The following is a 9,026-nucleotide window of genomic DNA, read 5'->3' as shown; positions in this document are numbered from 1 at the left end:
GCACGCCTTCTGGGTGTGTGGGTGGGGGGCACGCCTTCTGGGTGTGTGGGTGGAGGGCACGCCTCTGGGTCTGTGGGTGCAAGTGCATTTCTGTGTACACTGTGCTCGCGTTTCTCTGTGTGTGAGGGGGCACGTGCATTTCTGTGTGTGTGCACCTCTGGGTCTGTGCGTGTGTCTGGGTCTGTCTCTGGATGCAGGTGAGGGGTGGGAGAGATGCAAGCTCTTTCTGTGTCAGTTGTGGCAAGGGTTCAAGGGCGCTCTCTCTGCCTGTTGAGCGTGGACATTACACACATTTACCGCCGGATGGGGAGGAATTCAGACTCAGTACGGGCTGGGTTGAGCTGCCTTGCTCACTACACGATGGGTGATCGTACTGTGTGGCTTGGGGTTGGTGCGATGCTGTTCTGCTTGTGATCATTGTTACTGATTGTTATTTAATGCTGGAGGAGGAGGTGATCCTTTGCTGGTAAAATGTATTGAAATAAATGGTCTTGCTGAACACAAACATAAATGTGTGAACCCACTCAGAGGAGTTGGCCAGTGACCCAATCATCAGTCAGGAGGTCAGGTTAGTGGAGCGGACAGTTGTGATCAGCAGATTGATATCGGAGAAATATAACCTGATGCTGCGAAAGTGTTTCTCTAACTGAATGAAAATCAACATGGTGCGACCCTTCGACCTATTACAGGTACTAGTATAGTGCTGGCAAATCTTTAGAGAAATACCTCCAAAACCTACATGGTCATCATTCCCACTCCATTCTTCCTTTCCCACATTCCGTTTTGGTCTGCTGCTCCTTTTAGACTCCATGGCAGCCCTACAATGCAGAAGGACGCCATTCGGGCCATCGAATCTGCATTGACCCTCCGAAAGAGCACCCTACCTCGGCCCACTGACCCACCTCTTTCCTCGTAATCCCCGCACGGTGATCATGGCCAATCCACCTAACCTGCACCTCTTTACACTGTGGGAGGAAACCGGAGCACCCAGAGGGAACCCACGCAGACACTGGGGGAATGTGCAGACTCCGCACAGACAGGCACCCGAGGTGGTCTTTTCTATTCCCGCCACGCCCACCCCGGTGATTTCCTTTCCGACTTAACACCACACACAAACCATACGGATCATCCGGTCCTTGCGGGTTGTGTGGGAATCGGTCGTTGCATTGCCTGCATTACAAGTCTCACTGCACTTCAATGGGTAAGCTTGAGGTGGTGGTGCTGTCGCTGGTCCCCTGCTCCCCGTTGACCTCAGGCGGCCTGGCGAGGCAGCGCTGAAGGAGCCGTGGCGCGTTGCTGCAGCGCTTGGCCGCAGATTAAGTAAATGTTTGTGGAGCCAGGGGGCACTTCTTTAATTCACTGCAGAGGGACCCTATCACCGCGTGGATCAACTGAAGGAGAAGATGGATGAATGACACTTCATCAGAACACTGCTTAAGGCAGCACGGTGGCCTAGTGGTTATCACAGCTGCCTCACGGCGCTGAGGTCCCAGGTTCGATCCCGGCTCTGGGTCACTGTCCGTGTGGAGTTTGTACATTCTCCCCGTGTCTGCGTGGGTTTCGCCCCCACAACCCAAAAATGTGCAGAGTAGGTGGATTGGCCCCACTAAATTGACCCTTAATTGGAAAAAATAATTGGGTAATCTAAATTTATTTTTAAAAAAAGAACACTGCTTAAGCTATAGACTGACTCACCAGCTATGTTAAATTATAAACTGATACGCTGCGCTGTCAATAATGAACAGTCGGCGCCTGAAGAAAATTGGTGACAGAACCAGAGAGGCGATGAGGATAATATATTTTTACCCAACCAGTTGGCATTTGGAATGCACTGTCTGAAAGACGGCAAGCAGAGAATCATCCGTAACATCCTTGATCCGCCTCCAGGTACCAGACCAGAGGAGGGTGTTGGGGACCACTGACGTCCATTGGATTGGTCCACGATGGTGAATTAGCAAAGTACTGCAGTGGTTTACTGTTGCTTTTTGCCGTCCAGCTGATCAGTAAACCCTCCCGCTTTTCCCAAACAGGCATATTGGAAGGATTTGCAGGCTGACTATCAGCCTATTTGGCCACATTACTGACGCATCTTGCGTGAAGCGGTCAAGACCTGAAGCGGGACTCAAACCCGGAACATCTGGCCCAGAGGGAGCGACGGTACCAGTGCACCACAAGAATCTCTATTACATAGATACTTGGGAGAACACTGCAGGGCCAGGGGGTAGAGTTGGCAGTGGGACTAATTGGATAGCTCTTCCCGTACCAGCCTCCCCAAACAGGCGCCGGAATGTGGCGACTAGGGGCTTTTCACAGTAACTGCATTGAAGCCTACTTGTGACAATATCGATTATTATTATTTAAAGGAACTGGCGCAGACACGATGGGCTGAATGGCCTCCTTGCCTGCAGACTTCTATGATGTAGCTGCAAATATTCCTGTGCTCCCACCAGTGCCAGAACAACTGTTTCTGTTCTAATATCCAACATAATGTTTGCCCTTGCAAACTAACCACTCACATTACAAACGTCGGTTAGCTGGGAGAGAGATTGCCTGGGGTTTGCCATTCAATGTATAAAGATGCTCCCAGGCAAAGTAGCCCTGGCTCTCCTGATGAACTCTTGGCCACTGCTGCCTTCTTGCCCCATGGTGGAATTCTCCCCACCTGCCACCCTGTTGCTTTGACCTGGCTCCCTCCCGTTTGCTTCCCGGTCCAAACTCTGACCTGTTATCCCCAGTCTGCATCTGGCCCTGGCTCCACCTCTTCCCCATTTTCTTCACACAATGTTTAAGTGGCCTGTGGTTCATAGATTTCCATAAGGTGTTTGCCTGCCGTAATACAGCTGGCACTCCCTGTCGGGGTCGAAGACCTACCTAAACCACTGGAGGTATTCAACTCTGCAAATACAAGCACCATATTATATATATATATATATATATATATATATAAATATGGGGCGGGTGGGGGAAACAGATTGAAGAACCAAAAGGAAGCAGGGGGCACGGCTCAGGTACTCAATGATTTAATTTACATTGTCTCTCAGAAGGAAGAAGATATCAAAGTCATAATTTTGTCTTTAAAATAAGGTAATTGAGACACTGGGTGGGCTTAAAATATAATACAGCGGGAATATCAGAAAGACTGGCTGCACTGAGAATTGATGAAGTCACCAGGGCCAACTGGGATACATATGAGGGTGCGAAGGGGATTAAAGGTGGAAATTGCAACGGTACTGACCTTAATTCTCCAGTCTTCCTCAGACAGACCTGGTGCCAAAGGACCGGAGAGTGGCAAGCGTTGCACCTTTGTTCAAAAAGGGTGGAATGATAATCCGAGCAACTACAGACTGGCCAATTTAATCCCGATGCTGGGAAGACCCTGAGGAATGATAACCCGGGAGGAAAGGGAACAGTGATGTGGACGGGTGTGAGTTAATTAAGGATATCCAACGTGGGTTTGTTAATGGAAAATGCTTCAATGATTTCAGGTTTTCTTTTGCGGAGGGTCGACGCAGTAAGCTGGTTGATATGTTGTGTTTGGACTTCTGAATGGTGTTTGGTAAGATGGCAGGTAATAGGCTGTCCTGCCAATTTGAGTCCCGTAGAACAAAATGGGCATTAAGTTGATCGACAGGCAGGAAACTAGAGTAGTGGTGACCAGTTATTTGTCAGACTGGAGGAAGTGGGGTTCCATATGGGCTCAGGGGAAGGGGCTCTACTCTTGCTGATATATATTAATGACCCACTTGGGTGTGAGGAACACAATTTGAAAATTTGCAGCTAACGCAAACTTTAAGTATAGCGTTATGAAATCCACTGATGTTCAAAGCGAGGACATCCCAAATCCCAGAAGGGAAGCTAGGAACGCTCCATATTTTTGCGATTTGGAAAAAATGTGAATAAAGGAGTTGAAACCAAGTGAGGAAAGGGGTCAGTGTCATTATATATTATTAGAATCAAACGTTTATTAAACTTTAAAACAAACAATAAGCAAAACACCACCAAAGAACAGCATTTACAATTAACCACAATATTGATTGCCCAGACAGTATGCTTACATTTTCCCCAATCCAAATCTATCCACTTTCCTAAACGCTTGAGAATACACCTTCCCCAAAACAACACCCGATCGGTTTTAACACAGTGCCAAATCAAGTAAATAATTACCATACAGGAGCAGTAGCTTTCCTTTGGGAAGCTTTAGAGATAGAGAAATACAGCACAGAACAGGCCCTTCGGCCCACGATGATGCGCCGAACTTTTGTCCTAGGTTAATCATAGAATTTTGGACAATTTTTCATGGCCAATCCACCTAACCTGCACATCTTTGGACTGCGGGAGGAAACCGGAGTACCCGGAGGAAACCCACGCACACACGTGGAGGATGTGCAGACTCCACACAGACAGTGACCCAAGTCAAAATCGAACTTGGGACCCTGGAGCTGTGAAGCAATTGTGCTATCCACAATGCTACCGTGCTGTCCTTAAGAAGTTAACCTACACTCCATTATTCTAGCCTAATCCATGTACCTATCCAATAGCCGCTTGAAGGTCCCTAACTCAACTACTTCTAGTTTTGCGTGGAACTCGGGCAGAATTCTGCTTTTTCCTTTTCTTCACAACAGCTTGATTCATCTGAGAGAGTTCTGAGATAGTAACCGGGTGTGGCTATTACCTAGGTCCCTGCACTGCGAGTCTCCACTTTGCTTAACAAAGTACCTATTTCACCTTGCTATTTGGCTGATCTGCTTCTCCCATGTCCTCAGCTAAATCCCTATCATTTGTTTAAAAATCCAATTCTTTAATTTTTGTTATATTCCAACTTCCTAATAAAAATGAACCATGCGGACGACAGTGATAGACTTCAAGAGGGAATGGGCAGTCTGGTGGAATGGGCAGTCTGGTGGCAGTTGAAATATAGAACAGTACAGCACAGAACAGGCCCTTCGGCCCTCGATGTTGTGCCGAGCATTGTCCGAAACCAAGATCAAGTCTTTCCCACTCCCTGTCATTCTGGTGTGCTCCACGTGCCAATCCAATAACCGCTTGAAAGTTCCTAAAGTGTCCGACTCCACTATCACAGCAGGCAGTCCATTCCACACCCTAACCACTCTCTGAATAAAGAACCTACCTCGGCCATCCCTCCTCTATCTCCCACCCTTAACAGCTACATCCACCTGAGGAAATAGTCTCTGTACTTCCACTCTGTCTATCCCCCTCATCATCTTATAAACCTCTATTAAGTCGCCTCTCATCCTCCTCCGCTCTAAAGAGAAAAGCCCATCTCCCTCAACCTTTCCTCATAAGACCTATCCTGCAAACCAGGCAGCATCCTGGTAAATCTCCTTTGCACCCTTTCCAATGCTTCCACATCCTTACAATAGTGAGGTGACCAGAACTGCTCACAATACTCCAAATGTGGTCTCACCAGGGTCATGTATAGTTGCAGCATAACCCCGCGACACTTAAACTCAAGCCCCCGTTAATAAACGCTAACACACAATAGGCGTTCTTCACGGCTCTATCCACTTGAGTGCCAACATTCAGAGATCTGTGGACATGAACCCCAAGATATCTCTCTTCCTCCACATTCCTCAGAACCCTGCTGTTGACCCTGTAATCTGCATTCAAATATTTTCTATCAAAATGAATCGCCTCGCACGTATCAGGGTTAAACTCCATCTGCCATTTTTCGGCCCAGCTCTGCATCCTATCAATGTCTCTTTGCAGCCTACAACAGCCCTCCACCTCATCCACCAATCTTGGTGTCATCAGCAAATTTACTGACCCACCCTTCAGCCCCCTCCAAGTAATTGATGAAAATCACAAATAGCAGAGGACCCAGCACTGATCCCTGTGGTACACCGCTGGTAACTGGTCTCCGGTCTGAAAATTTTCCATCCCCCGCCACCCTCTGTCTTCTATGTGATAACCAGTTACTTATCCAATTGGCCAAATTTCCCTCTATCCCACACCTCCTTATTTTCTTCATGAGCCGACCATGGGGAATTTTATCAAACACCTTACTAAAATCCATGTTTACGACATCAACTGCTCTACCTTCATCTACACACTTAGTTATCTTCATCAAATTTGTGAGGCAAGACTTACCCTTCATGAATCCATGTTGACTATCCCGGATTAAGCTGCATCTTTCCAAATGGTCATAAATCCTATCCTCCAGGACCTTTTCCATTAACTTACTGACTACCGTAGTAAGACTAACCGGCCTATAATTACCAGGGTCATTCCTATTCCCTTTCTTGAACAGAGGAACAACATTCACCACTCTCCAGTCCTCTGGCACTATCCCCGTGGACAATGAGGACCCAAAGATCAAAGCCAAACTCTGCAATCTCATTCTTTGCCTCCCAAACAATCCTTGGATCTATCCCATCTGGCCCAGGGGACTTGTCGACCCTAAGGTTTTTCAAAATTGCTAATACATCCTTCCTCAGAACATCTACCTCCAGCCTACCCGCCTGTATCACACACTCATCCTAAAAAACATGGCTCCTCTCCTTGGTGAACACTGAAGAAAAGTGTTAATTCAACGCCTTTCCTATTTCTTCTGACTCCATGCACAAGTTCCCACTACTGTCCTTGACCGGCATTACCCTCACCTGGTCATTCTTTTATTTTTCACTTAAGGGTAAAAAGCCGTGGGGTTTTCTTTGATCCAACCCGCCAAGGACTTCTCATGCACTCTCCTAAGCCCCCCCTTTTTTTTTTAGCTCATTCCTTGCTACCTTGTAATCCTCAAGCGACCCAACAGAACCTTGTTTTCTCATCCTTACATAAGTCCCCTTCTTCCTCTTGACAAGACATTCAACCTCTTTTGTGAACCATGGTTCCCTCACACGGCCATTTCCTCCCTGCCTGACAGGGACATACCTATCAAGGACACGCAGTATTTGTTCCTTGAACAAGTTCCACTTTTCATTTGTGCCTTTCCCTGACAGTTTATGTTCCCATTTTATGCTCCCTAATTCTTGCCTAATTGCATCATAATTACCCCTCCCCCAATTATAAACATGGCTCTGCCGTATGGTCCTGTCCCTCTCCATTGCAATAGTAGGGAAGTGGAACGTGATTCGTTTTGGGAGGAGGATTGAGCAGGGGCAATATAAAAATAGATTGGACAATTCTGACAGAGGTGCAGGAACAGGGGGACTGGCTGCAAAAATACTGCGGCTGCTGGAGGTCTGGAAAGAAAACCGTGTTGGAAAAGCTCAGCAGGTCTGGCAGCATCTGTGGAGTGAGGAAAACAGTAAACGGTTTCAAATCCAGTCAGCATTGTCTGAAAATAACACAAAAACAATAGAATATGTTAATTGCAGAATAAAGGTCAGCACTGTCGGAACACAAAATCGAATGTGTTCATTGCAGAATAAAGGTCAGCATCGTCTGAAAAAAAGCAAAACTTAAAAACAGAAAAGTGAACGTAAAATGGCAGAATTTTGTAATAAGGTAAAAGTTAACACTGTCTGAAAGCAAAAACTTACAAATATGCCCTGGGGGGAGGAATAAAGATTCAAGACCGAATTCATGTTCCGAAGTTGTTGAACACGTATGTTGAGTCCAGAGGGCTGTGAAGTGCCTAAACGGAAGACCTTTTTTGTGTTTGCACAAATCATTTTAGGCAGCTGGGCAGGTTGAGAAAGTGTTAAAGGCAAATGGGCTTCTGAGGTTTATAAATGGAGGCATTCAAGGGGGCAGTCCATGAGTTTTGGGGGAAAGCAAGTAGAATGCTGGCATACCAACTGCGAAAGAGGGAGGCGGCCAGGGAAATCGGGGGAGTAAAGAATAAGGAGGGTAACGGTCTTGGATCCGGGGGGGGGGGGGGGGGAAGAGACAAAGTCTTTAAGGAGTTCTATAGTAAGCTATACCAGTCGGAGCCCCCGATGGGAGCGGAAGGGATGAGTCCATTTTTGGACCAGCTGAGGTTTCCAAATGTGGAAGAGGACCTGGTGGAGGGGCTGGGGGGGTCCCGATTGAATTGGAGGAGATTGTCAAGGGTATAGAGGGCATGCAATCGGGTAAAGCCCCGGGGCCGGACGGTTACCAGGTAGAATTCTATACGAAATTTTCGGAAATATTGAGCCCACTCCTGATGAGGACCTTCAATGAGGCTAGAGAGAAAGGAACCCTCTCCCCAACAATGTCACAGGCTTTGATCTCACTCATTCTGAAACGAGGGAAGGACCCGGAACATTGCGGGTCATACAGGCCGATTTCGCTTTTAAATGTGGATGCCAAATTGCTAGCTAAGATTCTGGCCACAAGAATTGAGGATTGCGTCCCAGGGGTGATAGAGGAAGACCAGACTGGGTTTGTTAAAGGCAGATATCTCAATACCAATGTCCGGAGACTTTTGAATATTATTATGATGCCCTCAGAGAGAGGGGAGGCGGAGAGAAAGCTTCTTACCGGGTGGAATGGGATTACCTGTGGGAAACACTGGGGAGGTTCGGGTTTGGTGAGGGCTTTATTGGCTGGGTGAAATTGCTGTACCAGGCGCCTGTAGCAAGTGTATGTACAAGCCGGCTGAGGTCGGGGTACTTCGAGCTTCACCGGGGAACGAGGCAGGGGTGTCCCCTCTCCCCGTTACTATTTGCCCTAGCTATGGCACTGAGAGCCTCGAGGAACTGGCCGGGGACTGGTTCGGAGGGGGGGTGGAACATCGAGTCTCGCTATACGCGGATGATTTGCTCCTCTACATTTCGGACCCTGTGGAGGGGATGGGGGAGGTTCTGAGGATCCTGAGGGATTTTGGTACAAACTGAACATGGGAAAGAGCGAGTTGTTTGTGATCCAGGCCAAGGGACAGGAGGAGAGACTGAAGGAGCTGCCGTTCAGGATGGTAGACAAAGGTTTTCGTTACCTGGGTATACAGGTGGCCAGGAAATGGGATGCCCTGCACAGGCTCAACCTGACCTGGTTGGTGGAGCAAATGGAAGGCGACTTTGAAAAGTGGGACATGCTCCCGCTGTCACTGGCAGGGAGGGTGCAGACCCTGAAAATGACTG

Source organism: Scyliorhinus canicula, chromosome 13 (genome assembly GCF_902713615.1).
Source record: "Scyliorhinus canicula chromosome 13, sScyCan1.1, whole genome shotgun sequence".
Taxonomy (NCBI): Eukaryota; Metazoa; Chordata; class Chondrichthyes; order Carcharhiniformes; family Scyliorhinidae; genus Scyliorhinus; species Scyliorhinus canicula.
The sequence above is the reverse complement of the archived record's forward strand: the minus strand, read 5'-3'. Positions refer to the sequence as shown.